Raw genomic sequence first — 20,444 nt, forward strand, 5'->3', positions numbered from 1 at the left:
GAAACGTTCACTGATGTTGTCAGGACTTTCTTTCCTACTGAATTTGAACCTGGGAGAACATAAGGTCAGAGTTACTTCAGTCAACTTGTCACCAAGAGGCTGGAGGAAAAGTATTTGTAACACATTTACTCCAGACATTGCATTCTGATATCTTTATTGAGGAGTTTATGCTACTTAGATTCTCAGAACTGCCTTAATTCCTATATTTAGTTTTAAAACCTGGCCTTTCTATCAAGTTACTGTACTTTTCAAAATCCACACAATTAACCATTTTTTCTATTTAAGACAGCCAGTCCATTTCTATGATATATAACTAAAGATGTTATTTGATAAAGCACATGTGAAATATCACATTTCAAGTTATCTCAATTTTAGTAGACAACTACTCTCTTACAAGGAATCATACCATTGCTTTATTTATAAATAGAAAATATTCAGTGTGAATCTCTTGACCAGAAAAAGTGAACTTCAATTTCTACTTTCCATTTAGCCTTTGATTTTATTCCTATTGCCTCACTGATGAGGTAGTCTTAAACATGATAAACCCTGAAGGAGATGGCTAATGAGTATTTCATTAGTCAAATTCTAGACTCCAGCAAGCATCCCTGTTAATGTCATCGCCCTTGAGATTGGTTGTGGAAAAAAAATGCCATTAGTTTGAAACTTTATTAACTTGAACTTCTGCAGAAGACATGCAGTCTGTGCCGTTTCCTCTAGGATGTTGTCTTGGCCGGGAGGCAACCAGCTTGGCTGGGCATGGAGGAGACAGCTCTCATTTCATTAGGTATTTATGCAATGGTTATCATGATGGCAGCCAACTCATTACAGAACAGGCCATATCCAATTATTCTGAGTCAATGAGACTCCAGCGACAAGGTAGTCCATGGGGAAATTGAGAGTAGGAAAAGGACTTTAGATGAGACCATTTATTGTTCCTCTGATGAAGAAGGATGCCAAGAAGAAGCTTTCCTGTACCCCTCCTAAATTCCCCCATGGCTCCGTATTTCCTGGCCATTTGACTTGAAGGAAAGAGAAGAGTGATCTCCTTCTTCTTTAAGTGCCAAGTAAATAGGAATCTCTGTAGGAAATGAAATATTGACATAGTGATCATAGCAATACTGTATAAAATGATTTTACTTATATGTCCATTTCCATTACGGCTACCTTTCCGTCAAAGAGAATCTTACGGATTTTCTGCATATTTTATGTCTAAGCTATTGTGAGTAGTGATTAATTTGGAATGTTAAAGACATATAGTATTTAACTCCTCCAACTGGCCTTTTTATAAAATTTCATGTATGAGGTTAGTGATACTGAGCACTAGCCACTCATTAAAATTGGTTTGTAACCAAGACATTGGTATTATTTTAAAAGTTCCCTAAGGAAAGATAGGGGCATCCAACATAGAGTACCACTATAGCCTTTCTAGCTATAGTACTAGCCCAGATTTTTACATATTTACCATTAGTTTTACCAGTTGATCTTCATGGTTATCAGGCTGATAATTACATTATGGGAAACTTCTATTTGTTAAGTCTAAATATTATTAGTAACAAAATTATCTTAATTGAACAGCAGCATTGGTGTGAGTGTATATGTGTGTGTGTATGTATGTGTGTGTGTGTGTGTATATATATTTTACTACATATATATATACACACATATATATATTAATAGTAAACATTTTCTGGAGGAGAACTTGCTTCATAAGTCAGAGGTAGGTCAACAAACACCAATTTGGAACTGGAAAAATAATGAAGATCTGGATATGAATATAATTCCAGCAAGAAATCAGAAAACTGTAAATGTTTACTATTTATAGGGAACTGTTGGGTAGATCAAATTGCAAATTTAAAAACTTAGTTTAAAAAGCACAAAGTATAGCACAGGTAAAAATGCACTGAAGAACATATTCATGTATTTCACTGTATTACCGAAAGCAGTCACTTGTTATAAATATTGTCTTCCCCTAGACAATATTTAGACACATGAATTTGTTCCAGATATGGTGTGAGCCTAAATGTCTCTAAGGGAACATAGTATTCTAAGGTTCTAATGTGCACTACAACCTCTAAGTAAGATAAAATAAACCAGGTGTAATCACAGGCCAATGACCTTAGATATTTTCAATATCAGATCATCAAATATAGGGATTTCCTTCATAACATTCCTGAGAAGTGGCCAACTGACAGCCAAATAGAAAATAAAATAAAAAATTCCAAATATAAGATCTTGCCTGGACATCACAAAACCCAGCCATGTGGGACAAACAAGGAATTCTGGCTATATACATGGCTTTGAGCAACAAACCTACAGGATTTCCTGCACTAAAGTGAAAGCCATAATGTGATGCCCTTAACTCTAAGAAGCCACCAAGCACTGACCCTTCCTGATGTACACTGTTTCTTTGCCAATATCCAGTTAGACTTATGTATATAGTAAATGCCCTCTAATAGTTGCATAGTTATGATTTCTATAATTATACGATATCTTTTGTGAATGTGGTTCCAATTTCTAATTAAAATGCTAAGTGTGAATACACATATCAAAGCATCATTTTGTACACCATAAAAATATAGTTTTTATTTGTTGATTAAAAAATAAATAGGCCAGGCATAGTGGCTTGTGCCTGTAATCTCAGCAATTTGGGAGCTGAGGCAGGCAGATCATCTGAGGTCAGGAGTTTGAGACCCGCCTGACCAACATGGCGAAACCCCATCTCCACTAAAAATACAAAAATTAGCCAGGCATGGTGGTGGACGCCTGTAATCCCAGAAACTCTGGAGGCTGAGGCATGAGAATTGCTTGAATCTGGATGGCAGAGGTTGCAGTAAGCTGAGGTCACGCCACTGCACTCCAGCTTGGGCAACAGAGCAAGACTTCATCTCAAAGATAGATAGATAGATAGATAGATAGATAGATAGATAGATAGATAGATAGATAGATAAAAATTTTAAGATAGGAAGTAGGAAAGACAAAAATAAATACTATCACAACTATGAGTGAAATGGTATTCCTGTTCTGGCTTCTCTCCTTTCCTCTTTTCTAAATAATTGCTACCGATAATTGCAATTGACTTGCCTTTTAATTCTATGTATGTTTTGTTCTTATGTGCAGAAGTTTTAAATTTTTATGCAGATGCTTCCATAAACTTTTGTCTCTTATAATTTTTAAATTAGCTTTTTGTCTGAGCAGCATTTTTCTTCCTGAGATCAAATTAAGCGTTCAACCATATTTTGTTCTGTTCTGATTGATTAATTGATTGATTGATGATTGATTATGTTTTACTCTCTTTTCCCTCCTTCTACCTTCATCGTTCCTCCCCATTATAATTTCTAATGCTGGTTTCTATTTACCAAAGACTCACTATGAGCCAAGCATTGCCCTGAGAATTTTACATCTTATATCAGCTACCTACCAATTCTGCATATTATTATTGTTGTCATAAAAGTTAAGAATTGCTCAAAACTGTGATGAAATTAAGCACAGGTGTTTTTTTTTTTCCAGGCCAAAACCTTTGATCACGACTATTATGCTATATTATGCTATTATATATAGGGAGACCTCATTTGTCATTGGTTGCTTTTGTTGTTGTTCATTAAAAGATTTTGTACTTTTGGCCAATAGCTCATTTCAAAAATATTGAATTAATTCTACATCTCTAAACTCTATAATAATATCCTAACACATGGTGTAACTCAGGATGCCATGAGTTGGAACACATAGATCTGAGAGCACAGCTTTGTTCACAGAACACAGTAACTGTCTTTCTTTCTTTACATTGTTGCTGTTGAGGAGTTAGTTTAGATTACAAGGAATTTGGTATTGTATCATTCAAGGTAACCTGTGTTTTCTTTCCCCTTTCAGCTTGTTCACAAGTCTCATTTCCTAGCTTCATTTTCTACATACATGCAGGCCCCAAGGTATACTAAGTAAGCAAATTATGTTGGCTGGTAGGTATTCAGAAGTAATTTTGAACACAAATGATTCTTATTTTAGCTTGAACACACTAAACACAAAGATTTTTCAGCTGAGAACAGCCTGAGTAATGGCTCACTCAGTAACAGACAATTCTTGCACTATTTGTCTCAAATGTTGACATGGCATTAATGCTGCTATGGAACTAGATTTTTCAAAATCTCTATGACTGAGAATTGGACAAATTGTCCTGTTTCAGGTCTTGGCATAGGTGCACTTAAGGGCATGCATCTGTCTTGATGTGTCAAGAAAATGCCTCTTAAATAAGGTGTGGGAATTCTCACCAGCTGGCTCCAGTAGGTTGTGGGGCGATGGGGAGGGTGGGAGAGATGACTTGGCATGGAAATTGGTGCAAAATCTGCAGTGCTAATAGATAACAGCTGGAGAAGGTAATGAGTCATTTTATGAGGACGAGGTTAGCCGTGTTTGTGCCAGGTCCGGGGACCACAGTGGCAAGTGTGGTACAGATGGCAACCTCGGAATCCGAGAATTCTAATTAAGGATGAGAAAGGAACAGGACACTGACAGGCTGTCAGCAGAAGAGCAGAGCACTCCGACCACAAAACCACTCGGAGGCTCCCACTCTGTCTTTGCTCTTTCAGAGATAATAAACGGATCACATTTTTAATTCTTGCAATTTTAGGGTAAAGTTAACCAGCAATGGGCATTCAGCACAGAAGTGGCAGCATAAGTTAAGAATTTTATTCTTGATTTTTATAGTCCAATGTGTGTACACAAATACTCTGCTCCTTGCCCTAGTATCTATGGAGTAGCAGGACATTTTTACACACACACACACACACACACACACACGTTATTTAAATTGCAGAATGAATATATGCAATGCAGCATTTTAGAGGGAGTCCAAGGAGTTGGAAAACCATTGGACATCATAGATCAGAACTCTTGGCAGACTGTAATATGGCAATTTCAATAAACTCCTAAGTTTTTCCTTCCCATTCATCTCGTTTTAGTGGATGCCATGAGAGCCTCATGCTCTTTGAAATGAAACTAAGGGGCACTCTAATCATAGATTGTTGTTTCTTCCTTTCTCGCTTCAAACACCAAAAAAATTCTTTCATGTGTTAGCTCTTTCAGTGACTTTCCTGTATGACACCTTAGCTCTTGTTGAATCTCTATACAGAAATAAAAATTATCAATTAGGCCTGCATATTTGTCTTGCTAGAATTATACTTTCACCTCTTTCAAAGAAGTGGAAGATTGAATATGCAGCTTTCTTATAAGCATATGGCCTACAATGAGGTTGAATTCAATCATGGGGTTGGATTCAGGAGTTCTTAGAATGCAAACAACTATGAACAAAATTATTGAGAGCTCCGTTCTCAAGAAGACAAAGTACCTGTTTAAATTCTTTGTGCAAAATAGTGATGATCAACCTTAGCAAAATTATCCAGGTCTTTTAAAACTCCAACCAATCAATCATAATTTTCATTTTGTCTAAGAAAATGTGTGAGAATAAAATGATGAATTAAAAGGTAAGTCAATACTTTCTATGATAGAATACTTAAAATAACCAAACGAGATGTCTTATATATGTTTTTTATTCTCTTGCATTGTTATAGAGAAAAAAAAGAGATGTCTACAATCCATAGTTACCAAGATGGAAACTTGTGTCAAAGAACAAATGCTCTTCTCTTCTCCGACAATAGTCACATTCTGAGGATTTCACGAATAACAGATGTTATCTCTTTGTCAATGTTTCCCTTCCTTTTTCTTGGCATAATTGTCATAGTGATAATTTCAATGCTTCTCTCCATGTCAATGACTTCTAGGTCAGATCCCTAATTTTGTCATCCAGAATTCAGCCTGAATTCTGTTACTCCTGTATGTTTTCCCATGACTATCCCTCTATTACTTTGGTCTCAGTAAGTCTGAATTCACTCACAGACAACTCTCAATGTGGCACCATAGGACTCTATTTGTGCTGGCTTTCAATGGTGCCTCCATTCGCCAAGTCACTCAATTAGAACAATTTATTCTTTCTGTTAATTCCTTTTCTTCATATATTGGACATTATCAGAGTTAAAAGGTGTCTTTGAGAATATTTTAGTCCAGTCTGCTACAAATTCAGGAACCTCTTTCAGAATGTTTCTGATAGATGTTAAAATAATTTGCTTTCATTGCACACTTGCAAGTATTAAAAGATAAAGGTTTTTAAAGGTAAAATCAAGACTCTCATACAAATATAGAACAAACGCACATCTCAAAAATTTTATTTAACTCCAGAATTACTGAGGGCACCAGTAAGATATTATAATTGGTTCAAAGTGACACTCAAAGAACCACACATTACAAACAAATCTAGAATGCTAAAAATAATTTACAAGGACATCCAAAAGGAGTTATAGAGCAATAATCATTAGACACCACAAATTTGCACTTCAATGGATAAAAACGATTTGCATTATTTTCAGTTTTTACAATTTACATAGTTACAAAATATCTCAAAGATCATAAAAGCTTGAGATCCCTAAAAGGCTGCATCGGACAGGATAGCCAGTGGTTTTTGTTTTGTTTTGTTTTCGTTTTCTTTTGGTCTATTTCAAAATATTTCACAATTTTTCTTTACAGAGGTAAAAATAAAATTTTTGTGAATAGGCCATTTTCTTTTTTGACCTTATACTGGCAAAAGCTTTTCCTAATACAGAAGTAAAATGTTCATTCCTATAACGTTCCTCCTTGTTTTTCATGACACCTATTGGGGTAGCTCAAATGATTTTAGATTCTCTGAGTAATCCTTCAATAAATGCAGGCACTATTTGTCCCATTTGTGCTTCCTTTTGCTTTGTTAAATCTTGTCCATTTTTTTTAGCTTTTCTTTATATAAGACATTTTTCAAACATCTAAATATCTGAATTAGTGTCCTCCTCTTGACAAGCTCTAGTGTTCTTGTGTGTTTTACCCATTTCTAAGTATTAATACATAGACATAGTGGTTCTGCACTGAGAAATATTCAGCGGGTTAGTGGGATACTTACCTGCCTCGATTGGCCATTGTTTCTATTATGTAGCTTAAAATTATAAGACCTAATTTTAAGAGAGAGTGAGGACCAGTTTTGTCTATAAGCATAGCCTTACTGATGCACTGGTCCAAACATGTTGTCTAGTTCCCTTCTCTACAAAACAATAAACTAATAACATCCACTGTGCATTGAAGATAGTAATAATTCCTTGGGATCATATGTTAGTTAAACTTAGGAGATATGACACACCATACAATTAAAGGTTATTTTTAATATATGTATATCTATGTCACACAATTTGAGTATATGCTGAAATAAAAATCCCTAAACCTTTTATTTTTTTCTTCCTTCCTTCCTTCCTTCCTTCATTCTTTCTTTGCTTTCTTCTTTCCTCCTTTATTTACATGAGATTCCTGACAACAGGCCAGTTTCATGGATATACAACCTGTCTGGTTGCAAAGGGCCCTATACTTAGAAGGGCCCCACCTTTATTTTAGCCTCTGGTGTCACTGTCTTGAGATTATTCATACTCTTTAAACAAGGGGCCCCACAATTTAATTTTCCTGGACCCAGCACATTATGTAGCTGTTCTTGCTTGACAAATAAGGTCTATGCCATCCTATTCACAAACAATTGATTCCTTGATAACTATTCCTTTCCTCCCTACCCATACCTACTGAAAACACTTTAGAACAGGTTTCATCCCTTTCCAACTAGAATGAGTGAGACACCAGCTGCCTAGCTATTTGCCTAGCTATTCACTCCTCCTCTAGTTTTTTGGCTCACAGGACCCAGTTAATCCTTTAATATACCTTTTTCATAGTATCAGTTTTGTACTAAAACATCAAGACAATACAAGCTCTAAATTTTGCTTGAAATGCTAATAGTAATCTTTTCCTACCCTCTGGTTTGTCCTTCCTTAATTCTAGTTGCTCCTTCCAACTTTTATTTTTAATTTACATAGCATCATCACTAAACCAAACCATGAATACATTATAAAACATCTTACTTTTCTAGCATCTTATAAAATTCAATTCACTAGTCTAATTCTTCAACTATTTAACAAATATTAACTAAACAGGTGCCTAGTGGTAAGAACTATGCAATTAATGGCAGCAATGCGATGGAGAAAAAAACAAACCTGGTCCCTATCCTCTGCAATTTACAGCTTAGAAGGAGGAACAGATTTTTAATAAGTTATTACTCACTTGTGAAGAGTGTCATGAAGGAATAAAATTGGGGACTATAAGAGAGAATTAAAGGAAGCATAATTTGCCTTCTGTCCTTTGGCTGTTTAAACCTCATACATAGTTTGAAATACAGAGAAGCAGCTGCTTCTTAAATGTAGCTTCTTGTTTCTTATCTACCTCGCTTACAGTATTTAGTCTGCTTATCCAATTCGACCCTTTTGCATTAATATTTTATCTCTTGCCTCCCCAGTTAGAGTGTGGTCTAGACTATGCCTCATATGCCTTTTTTGCCCTTTAAGACTCAGCTTAGCTACTACCTTCTCTAGAATGTTTACATATATATGTATATATACAGATATATGTGTGTGTATATATGTATATATACACCTCCATCTTTGTGCCCCTATAGCACTGAGTCCAGTCCATTCTAACTGATCACTTAGCCTATTTTATAGTCATCTGATTTCTTCTTTTCGTCTCTCACTATTGCATTATCTCTTGCTATTGCATTATTTCCATTTCCATATGATTGGACTTTCTTTTATCTCTATTCCCAGTGCTCAGCATGGCACCAGGCTCAGAGTAGGAGATACTCATCTGCTTCTGAATGGATGAAAAGATTCAGAGATGATTAGTTCTACCAGGCCTGCTGTGTCTCTGAATTTAAATATTGAGGAATATTCCAAGTGATGGTTACAGAATTCTTATGTCACAGTGATTTATTGCTAATTACAAATACTATGATATAGAAACAAAAATAGGAACATTTACACAATCAGAAAATGAAAAACCCATTCTTGGCTAGGTATCTGACAATATTCCCTAGAGACAGGGTAGATTTCAATTGCAATTAGTGTATAATGTATTGTTATTGTTCCTTTCATTACCAGCTAATTGCTTTTAGAGTACCTCTACTATGGTCTGGGATGCCTTTAGTTGAGTTTGGGATCACAGCTCCCTGTAAGTAAAGATATAGACAGTAGTAAGTATCTTGCATATGATATCTGAAATATAGGTAATTCATTTCCTGATGTAGGGCGTGGGACACTTAGGATTACGATCCTGACGTATCTGGAATGGCCTTACAAACCAACAGAGGACGAGGCAAACCTCACATACCTAATTAGCTTCAAAATCTTTCCATTTTCTTCTTTAGTTTAAGGTTGCTATCTTGAGGGGAGCAGGGAAGATCAGGGATATGTTATTGGGATTTAAACATTTGTTCAGACTTTCCTCACCATAACAATCTTTGATTTGGTAATCGCCTAGCACCCATAGCCAGGTTTTCTCAAGGTTAAATAGATGAATAGTCGATCACTATGATTTCATTGGCAGAATCTGACCACTATCTACAAAGAATTATTTTATGTTATATCTTAAAAGAAAAATAATGTTGGTAGTTATTTTGTTTTAACGAGGAAATAACTCTTATCCAAGATATGGTGTATGTCTTTAAATATTTAAGGGCTGTTGCATGGAATAGTTATTTGAATTTTACAATTTAACTTCAAAGGGGATAACTAAAATCAATAGATGGAAGCAACACGAAGCTTGATTTTAAGACAATACCAAAGAAAGAAAACATTTTATTAGTCAAACATATAAAAATGTAATGTGACTGATTCACAAAGTATTAAGTTCTTCGTACATGGAGGTGCTCAAATAAACATTGGTTATGTAAGCATTTCACAGGACTATATGTATTCATATGCATCTCTTTGGGCAAGATGTGTATTAACTGTTTGCTAAGATTTCCTCCCACTCTGACAATATTTCTATAGCCTTTCTCCAACTAGTGAAGGCTGAAGAACCAGTTTCTCATACTATGAACATGGCAGACACAATGGTTCTCTTGGTCATTCCTATGCTAGTTCACCCATGACCTGGTCCAACATCAGAATGGAGTTGTCCTACTGCAGGTCAGCTGCAGTGAGTTAGAAAATTGTCTGGCTTAGAATAAACACTTAATACATGTTAGCCATTATTACTGTTGTGGTTGTTGTTGTTGTTGTTGTTTGCAGGGAAGAGCACATTTCCCAAGTTCTAACTCTTCATTTACTTAGCTGGATCTGCCAACACGACTGAGGATAAGACTTTCTATCCTCAAAATTGACACCTGAATGCAGAAATTACATGGAATGATGTAAAGAAAGAGTGATTGGTTATATTAAAATGAAAAGTGCACTTTGTGGTTTATGTGGTGTTTTTATATCCCTTACCTCATTTGTGATTTTTCCAGTAGCTTCATGAGATAGGTCAGGAATTATCATTCTGTCTCTGACATGAGAAAACTGATAGCTGGAGTGGTTGTGTGGCATCCACCATGTTACTTATACCTAATAGTGCAGGATTTTAAGTCCATCTGCCCTTAGATGATAAATCCAGGGCTTGATCTAAAATCTAACCATCTACATAGCATATACACAAGCAACAGTGGTGTGTTGTCTCTCGTTGGTGTAGATGTCTTAATTCCTCAAAGTCGATACAAAGCGCAGTCCTTCGTGGGTAACAAGTTCAACCTTCTTGAGAACAAAGATAGTTTTGTTGATAAGTGACCACCGTTTCACTCCTGGCTAGTGAGAATAAGACTACAGCTTTTGCTTTTTGTTATAAATAATGGTCCTAATCATACCTTGTGGGAACTACTACTTTAAAATAATGAGGCTGAGACTTGATACCTTATTCCAATTAAAAAATAGCCTGAGTTCAGAATAGCACACACATAAGTGATGATTACATTTTTTCCTTTCCCTTATTATGGAAGAATCCAGGGGTTATTTTAGTATCAGGAGGACCATATTTTTATAAATGGACTTGGAAGCTAAACATACTCTCTCTTCAGTTATCAACAAATTTTGACAAGTGACTAATGTATCAGGCTCCGTCCTATCAGTTTTGTTTGCTCTTTTCTCTTATTCTTTGTCAAGAATCTTCAATAAATTGATTAGTATCAAAGAGGAGATCTTAAATCTTAAAACTTTTCTTTTTGGAATCTGTTTATTCAGTTCCTGTCACACCTTCCTTTGATTTAAAAAAAAATCTCCCCTTAACAGTTCTGGGATCTCACTGCTGCTCCCACATGCCTAACACCCATCCCCTCCACATTCACCCAAAGGGAGATACTGGGGGAGGCAAGAGTGTGGAATGTCTTTGCATTTTGATGCTGGAAATCTGACATCATCTCTTTTATTCATAAGTTTAGTCAACACATATATTCTGAGCACCTACAATGAGCCAGACACTGGATGCGTAGAGATAAATTAAATCTGCAATCCCTCTTCTCATGGAACATATAATTTAAAAATGAATACACACTTAAATAAGTATATAATTAAATGTATAATTAACAATTGGAAATGTGCTATAAATGAAAACTACAGGATGATACTAGAATAGGTCAAGTTTTAAATTTTGCCTTTTTTGTCCCATCATTTATGTAATGGAGTTATTAACTCATTGCTGGTTCTTAACTCATTGCTGAGAAAATTAAATAACATGGCATGGGTGAGTGCTTAGCATAGTGTCACACATATGCATTATTTTTAAACAGTGTCATTATTGTTCATAAAAATCAGCTTCTCTTCTTCACCAAAGGATAGAGACTCTCTTTTTAGGCAAGTATTAATTTTATCAATGAGTGTTCACTGGTAGTTGTTCAACTTAATTATAATCATGATTCATTGTAGTCTTTCAAACTGATAAACATCATACACATACCTTAATTATGCTTCTCTGTTCCATTATCTCAGGTTTTTTTTCCCTCCAACACCCTCATTTCATGAAAATAATAATCAATAAATTAAGCTTCTTGGAAGTTTCTCTCATCTCTAATTTCTGCCATAATGGATTTTATACACTAAGACTTTTATCACATATTCAAGCATAATTGTTTTTGTGGGCAATGCTTCCTGTAATATATGTGTATTGATGAGCTGTCAGGCATATATTTTTCACTTGTCCTGACAATCTATCAGTTTGGCATTTAAAGAGCAGAGAGGATGCTTCAGATCTGCCAAGATCAATGACTCTCATTCTCATGACACAGTGAAATATATGGCAATTCCTTTCCTTTGTTTTCACTTCATTTCAGTTGTGTAACTGGTATTTATTTTGTTTTATAAAAGCCATTTAAGTCTTGATGATAAACTTTTACAGCAAAAATTTGATTTATAAGTAATTGGATTGAGATAAGAATGTCCTGATTATTTTATTCATTAAGTGAAGCATAGTAAGTAGGATCTGGGGATCTGAAGCCAAAGTTTCTGGACCAGGTGAGTCGGTACCGACTTGGGATGTGGGCATGCCGCATAAGCTGTCTGAATGTCAGTAGCCTCATGCAGAGGATGGAGATGAGACCAACACCCACCTCATAGCACTGTCATGAGAAATGTCAGTTACATGCAGAATGCTTACCCCAGAACCGGGGTCACTGAACATTCAATACTTATTAATGATTACTGTTATGTATTCCAAAAATGTTTATGAAACAACTATATTTGCCAAATCCTGTGCTAAGTGTAAGTATTCACTATGTTAAGCTTTTTGTTCAACTGCTATTTTTGTGTTGGGCCACTTGCCTTCTCCACTTCAGTTTTTTTTTTTTCCCCTACAAAAATGAAATAAAATAAAACTCAGCCATTCATAAGAAATGGTCAGGCTTGCTTGGAGAGGGTTATGTATATTGCTCCTCTACAAAGCTCAAACCTTTTCAAGAAGTTACCTCATCTTCCTTCAAATTTGTACTTGTCTCCCTCTCATCAATCTTTCTTTGCGTGTATTCCTTCTAAGTTTTTATTCCAGCACTAAGGTGTAGTGGAAAGAAATCAAGCTTTGAAGGCTGACAGATATAGGGTTGAATTTAGAATTTTCCCTCACTGATTGTGTGGTCTTGAGCCACATGTCTCTGGGTCTGAGCCTTGCTCTCTCTAAAGGGGAAATAATGCTAGCTAATTTGTTATTTTGAGGATTAGTAATAATTGTAGGTGCTCAATAAATGTATTTTTAAATTAACTTGGTCAATTTGCTATCTATACTGTCTAAATTGTCACCTAATTATATTCTGGTTTGTCAGTTTCCTAAAATCTCAATGTGTGTGTGTATTAGATTTGGCTTTAAGTTTTTAAAGAATGATTCTGTTATGGTATGCAAATTCTTTATGACAAATAATTTTGGTAAATTTGTGCTATAATTTAGGTTGAGAAATGAGTTGCCCTTTATGAATTAAAAAATTAAAACCTGATTATACATCTTTCAAAATTAATTTTGTTTTCAAAGGGGAAACAAAACTTTTAGGTCTGAGATTTATGCTTAAAAATGTGTGCAACCTAGGAAGAAAAAGACTTTATTTAACTTTATTCTCACTGAAGTATAAGTGATAATGGGAGAAGGAAAATTAAAATGAGGGTAATGATTTTTCCAACTGCTCATATAAAGGCAGGCCACCTCAAAGTTTTGCTTGTAGCTAACCATGGGCTATGCAGATTGCTGAGCAGTAAATCCTTGTTTACTTGTAACATAAATCTTATGTTATTATCATTCAATTTAAGTTCACTGAGTGCCTGTTATCTGCCAGGCATTGTAGAGACTCATGAGAATGAGTGAGGCATGTTTTATATTCATAAATAACACATGCAAGAAAAGAACAGAAATTTTACCACACGAAAATAATCTTATAATGAAATATTTACACGAGGTTCTAATTCAGTAAACTAGTTTTGACTATCGCTATGTGTAGGAAACTTCTGTCACTGAAGCATAATCTTGATTTTTCCTGAGTTTGTCATGTAAAATAATCTACCCATTTGATTTCTTTCTTATATCTTCCCTGCTTGGAACTCGGAAGAAATGGGTGAAATAAAACATTTTTATAATGGGTTTTGTTCAATATTGCAACCATGAAAATTTACCCTTTAAACATAAATTTATATTGGAATTGCATTAAAATATTATAGTTTTAAATGCTGATGTTAAAACACTTTCCCTAATAGCACTTACTTTGTGAAAGGCAGAGTATATAATCCTGGTATTTTACTATTTAGCTAGTTCCTAGGACTTCTTTATGACTATTCTCAACCTTAATGGCTACCATTTATTGAGCACTTACTGTATGTCAGATCCTGGAGTAACTGTTTCATATATATATTGCTTTATTTAAGCATCACTTCTACCTTATAAAGTAGATATTTTAATCTTAATTTTGCCCGTGAGGATCCTGAAGCACAGCAAGCCTAACTAACTTCCCAAATTCACAAAGCTAAAAAATAGTTGAGTTGGCTTTGAACTCAGATATTTAACTTTAGATTTATCAGATGCTAAAATCCTTGGCTCTCAACTCTGTATACAGTATTAAAATGCACTTACAAATTGTTCATAATGCTTAATTTGTAAAATCCGTTTTTTAAGATGATGGATATGCATTAAAATTCACTTTTGGTTTTACTGAGGGCAGTTTTTCTTCAAAGGAGAATATCTTCAAAGGGGAAACAGAAACATTATAAGCATGGACATGAGTCTGATTTTGCATTTGGGTGCTCTCTTACCACTTAGAATTAGGGCAGTTGCGGATTTTTAGTTAAAGGACCGATTTATGAGCCTTGCTAGTGTGAGAAAGACAATGAGAATCTTTGAAACTAAAAATGCTATGATCTATGATGGGTGCACACATTAGTTTTAACATATTTAATCCTCTTTTTTCTCATTCTTCCCAAAAGACTACTTCATGCTTGAATGACTAGCTAAATGTAAAATGGAGACTTCCCAATTATCTCAGGAGGGTTGCATTTTCATCCCAGATGTCCTGTTTGCATGCATTGTATCCAGTGTTCATAGTTATTTATAAGTTGGATGTATGGATTTGTGTTGGAAATGTCTTTATTTGAAAAGACATTTGTGTAGAGAAACATTTTAACTCAATAAATGGAAAAAATATTATTCTAATATGTACACAAAAATCTCAGATCACAGAAATTTTTAAACTTGTATTTCTGATCCTATTTTTCATGTATAATACATTCAGTAATGATTATATTCACTTACTTTTTCTGAGGATAGAATAAGAAGGGCAATGATGGAGCATTATTAGCATTTAAAGACTATAGTATATTTACTTCTATTATTGAATCAGAAAATTAGGTTAAAAAATTACCAACTCATAAAATCAGAGTCCTATTGTACTCCACTTTCCATCATAATAAACCACTTACCTCACCTCAAAAGCAAAAGGAAGGCAAAATGCATCTTCCACTTTCCATTCATTAGGTTTTGAACATTGAGTGACCAGGGTCAGTGTCTAGATGAGTAGCAGAGCATTAATGTTTGGACATCACCCTGCCCAATGCTTGTCAGATGACTTTGAATATTACCTAGTAAGTAAGAACATATTTTTTACATTACAGTCCAGCACACACACATACATACTAATTGTAATAAATTGTTTCAAAAATAAGTTTTACCTTTGCTGTGTGTCATATTCTCTGACAATATCTCATTCTATTCTATTCTATTCTATTCTATTCTATTCTATTCTATTCTATTCTATTCTATTCTACTCTACTCTACTCTACTCTACTCTACTCTACTCTACTCTATTCTGTTCTTGTATGCCCTATGTAGTCTATTCTATCCTTCTATGACCTATGCAGTCATGACATTTTATTCTTTCTTCTTTTAAGTTTGGTCCCAACTCATTAAATTGGGTTCATGACCCATTAATGGATCATGACCTGGAGTTTGAAAAACATTCTGTATAAATAGTCGGTATTTGTAAGAGGTTAATAATTAAGACAATGACAGGATCACATAAGTTTGACCAAATGTTTAGGATGAACAGACTGAAGGAGGCAGTTCTCCAAGTGAGAAATGATGAGGGACTGAACCAAGCTGTGATAATATGAATAATAATGCTAGTCAAAATGTACTGAACAATGTCTTTGAGAATGCATTATGCAAAACTTCATTTTGGGTATATTCTATCATTTAAGCCCTTTAATAACTACGCAGATATAATAGGTAGAAGCAGAGGCTTTGAAAATACTTTTCCCAATTCTACAGAGACTTGAGACTGGCAAAGTCCGAATTCGAACCCCAAATTGCATGACTGTAGCCCAAACTCTCATCCATTACCTTCCTATCTTCTTTACCTCCCCCAAAATATTGTGGTTTTTATTATACAAGTATCAATACATTTTGTATGGATCTGTAACTTGCATCCAAACAACATGTCTATAGTCTTTTCCAGATGTTTCAGAAGAGGCCATGGAATTTTCCTAGGAAGAAAGACATTTTAAACGTAGAACTGTGGATTTCTCAAGTTGTCAATTCCCTTGAAAATAACAGACCTCCTGCTGGTCTGTTTTTATGCTGTTCCTCTACCAAGGTGCTTGTTTTCATTTTGTTTGGAAATATAATGATGTTTCACCTAAACCTTTCAGAAATAGATACTATTTCCTTTGCAAGGCTATACTTAATGTCATCGTGCGGGGTGACAGAGTGAAATGCAGAAGATAAAATAAATTGAACATGCACTACAGTTTATAAGTTTAGCTCAAGTTGACTGTCAGCTCTTGTGGATAAGCTCTCAGCATACTCATTGAATTGGCTCATTTGTTCTCTGAATGGGCTGACATATCCTTACAAAAGGAGAAAAGCTAGCAGCCTGCCTTTTCTCTTCCATTCTTCGTTGCAATGCTCAGGAAAGGAAATCCAATTTCTGTATACCATGTTTTTAATGGCTCCCCTTCACACTGTATAAGGTACTTGTTGACTAAACGCCTAGATGATTTTTCTAGAGGAGAGGGAAGTAAGCTTGGGAATTTACCATCTTTGATGTAATAGTGCTTTAAATGTGTGCATGGTATGCATGGCAAATGTAAAAATATTTGAGAAAATGCTGAGAATTATCATTTTAAACATTCGTTTACTTCGTATGAAAATTTTTGGATTATCACATAAAGGAGAGTGTTTTCTCCATGCCGCGCTTGGGCAAATATAGTTTTGATGCAACACTATTCAGTAGTATGCTTTTAAAAATGTTTTTTTTTTTCTAGCTGATATTAAGCAATCCCATCAAGGGATTCTTCATTCCATAAAATACAATTTTCTTTTAAATATCTCAAGCAAAACTTTCTTATACAAAGAAGGCTGGTTTTAAAACAAGACATACCCAGGACTAAATGTAGTTTCTGTCACCTATTAACATTGTAACCTTGTGTTTAAACTTTCCCAGATGAGGTGTCTTTATGTGGAACATAGGTCAATAATACTCAAACGTGATAGTGTTGGTATCAAGGGAGATAAATGAGAACTAAAAGAGTCTCTGGCTCAAGGTCATGGCTCAGTAAAGATTAATTACTTATTCTTTCCACACATGAGAACTCATATATTGAGAACCCCAATACTGTTTAAGTATTCTAGATAAAATTCACAGATACTGCTTGTAAAATTCACTGGTATATAGACATTACCCCTTAACTACACAAGTAAATATGTTTTACTACAACATATATTTGGGCACCTATATTACAACTGGAAGTAATATATTTAGTTGTAGTTAAGGTCCATTGATAGTTCTTGTTGTAATCTTCAATGAATTTCTCTACTTACCTAAGCGTTCTGTCAAAAACTGAGTTTATTGGAAAACATCCAAATGAGCTAAAAAACTACTTTTCAAAAGGAATTTTTACGGTGTTATGTATTCTTGTTCTGCTACATGAGGCAGGATAGAGGGAAACATTAAACTAAATAAAGATTTTATCTCTATGCTAAAAGGCAATTTATGGAGAATAAAACCTAGAATGATATTGTATTCAACTGTACTGAATTATCCATTGACTCGGAGAATACAGAGAGTGTCAATAGAGTTTATTCTCAGTAGAGTACAAGGGTTTTCAGCAACAAAAAGCAACGTGTTTGAGGGTAGTTGATCCCAGTGGGTAAATGCCTCCAGAGTTCTGAATGTAGAGTTATGATGAAAAACAATCCATGAGAGGATAAACAAATGCATGAATGAATATATAGAATTTAATTGAAACAGAAATTAATAGATTGCATAGCAAGCAGTTTACAAATAAGATATAAATAAGATTAAATCATTTTTTAATGTGGCACAAGGGAATCTGATTAGAAGGAAGACATGCAAAGGATATAAATAATATTCTTAATATATACTTCTGGGATGAAAGAAATTTAATAAATTGACTTTTCCCCACAGTAGTTTTATTTCCTTTGGATGAACTCGTAGGCACATCTTGTACTTGTGTTCTATTCAAACAGTACTGTGGCTTTAAGTGTGTTTTTCTGTATTATCAGAAAATGCAAAATACTGTGCTTTGGCTTAGTGCTGGTGTGACCTTGGTTTATGTTATACCTATGGGAACTGTGTCACACAGAAGAGCTGTGGGTTTTTATGCTTCTTGGTTTTCACCCCATAAAAGATACTTTATATGAAGCAGTCTTAAATCATTTGATCTCTTAGAATCTCTAATGTCAGGAGATTCTAAGTAGGAGACACGAAACAAACCACTTAAAAAATTTAGGCTTCTATGAGCAGAAACAAATGTTGAGTAGTAGCGTTTATTTATTGACTCAGTCTGTCATTCTACTGATATTTGTTAAGCACCTGCAGCATGCAAAACAGTTGGTCTCTAAAGTCTGTGTGCAAGACAAATGCAGTTTAAGAAGGTGCAATATCACAGAGAAGGACTGCCCCTGCGTTAGTCGAGTGTGGGATATATGACCTTCATGCTCAGAAAAGGTCACTGTTTCTTTAACTGAGTACAAGATGAAGTCATTTGCTTGCCCTCAGTTGCCAAGAGATAGAAGAAACACATGTGATTAAATACTAGCATTATACTTGAACTAGAAGAAACTCACATTCTATGAGGTCCTGGGAGTTGAGATGGCACGGATGAGCAGATTTGCTTTATTCTAATGAGCAGTCTTGGTCATTTATCCACTGAGTAGAAGGGTGGATGCCATATTTAAATTATTTAACATTTCTTACTTAGTCTCTCTTACTTTCTGTCTCTCCTGCTCTCCCTTTTTCTTCTTCTCCTTTGTTAATGCCCATGCTTTATCATAAATGTCTGGACACGAGCAAATATTTACCTGAGCATGTAAAAACTGGGCTTTAGAAGCAGACAGACCTTAGGTAGAATTCAGGAGAGATTCATGTTTAGCTAGCATGAACTCTTTTTTTTTTTTTTTTTTTTCTTTTGAGACGGAGTCTCACTCTGTCACCCAGGCTGGAGTGCAGTGGTGCAGTCTCAGTTCACTGCAACCTCGGCCTCCCGGGTTCAAGCAATTCTCTGCCTCAGCCTCCCAATTAGCTGGGATTACAGGTGCCCGCTACCACAACCAGCTAATTTTTGTATCTTTAGTAGAGACCTGGTTTCACCATCTTTGCAAGGCTGGTCTTGAATGCCTGACCTCGTGATCCACCCACCTCGTTCTCCCAAAGTGCTGGGATTACAGGCGTGAGCCACCGCGCCTGACCTGAACTCTTAATAATCTGCACATTAGCCAGAGTGAACAAATAGTTCAGTTTTTCTTGCTTCTAAAATGTGGATAACAATGTTAAACTTGTGAGTTTTCTAAAACAATTCTCAAGAATATATGTAAGGATAGTAAAGTGGCTGGCATTAAATGAACACTAGTAAATGATGGAAAACAGGATGTAGCACATGATGACAGAAGCAGAGACAAGCAAAAGAGAAAATACCAAATGATGACACCAGGACTGAAAGGTATCTTCTGGACAGAATTTCCAAATAGAGGAAGGAGCTAACAAGGTGGTCAAGGCAAAGAATGCCAGCTGCAGCAGAGGAAGCAGTGTGTGCAACGGCACAGAGGTACCAAAGAATATCCTGCATTTATGGAATTGCAGTTTTGTTCGTTTGTTTGTTTTTGAGATGGAGTTTTGCTCTTATTCTTCTGGCTGGAATGCAATGGTGCGATCTCGGCTCACTGCAACCTCTGCATCCCGGGTTCAAGCAATTCTCCTGCCTCAGCCTCCCAAGTAGCTGGGGTTACAGGTGCCTGCCACAATGCCTGCTTAATTTTTTGTATTTTTTGTAGAGACAGAGTTTTGCTGTATTGGCCAGGCTGGTCTTGAACACCTGACCTCAGGTGGTCTGCCCACCTCAGCCTCCAAAAGTGCTGGGATTACAGGGGTGAGCCACAGCACCCAGCTGGAATTGCAGTTCTAAAAGTAATAGAGGGCAGAAAAATTGTGCAAGGCCAGATCATGAGGGGTCTTGCAATCTGGAACCTCTTTAGAATTTGGCATAGAGGTATTA

At 35.5% G+C, this 20,444-nt stretch overlaps 1 protein-coding gene and 1 long non-coding RNA gene across 7 annotated transcripts in view; both read left to right on the forward strand.

Annotated features, from left to right (window-relative positions):
• The window catches only part of LOC105487858 (potassium voltage-gated channel interacting protein 4), a 1,213,665-nt gene that overhangs the window by 353,593 nt on the left and 839,628 nt on the right, over positions 1–20,444 (forward strand). The gene's annotated exons all lie outside the window — the stretch shown is intronic.
• LOC139362113 (uncharacterized) overlaps positions 1–20,444 on the forward strand; it is a 122,832-nt gene that overhangs the window by 17,923 nt on the left and 84,465 nt on the right. Inside the window, exon 1 of the long non-coding RNA XR_011620459.1 lies at positions 1–20,444. This exon is cut by the window's left edge and continues 17,923 nt beyond it; it is cut by the window's right edge and continues 33,397 nt beyond it. This is a non-coding gene — a long non-coding RNA (uncharacterized lncRNA).

This window comes from Macaca nemestrina, chromosome 3 (genome assembly GCF_043159975.1).
Source record: "Macaca nemestrina isolate mMacNem1 chromosome 3, mMacNem.hap1, whole genome shotgun sequence".
Lineage (NCBI taxonomy): Eukaryota > Metazoa > Chordata > Mammalia > Primates > Cercopithecidae > Macaca > Macaca nemestrina.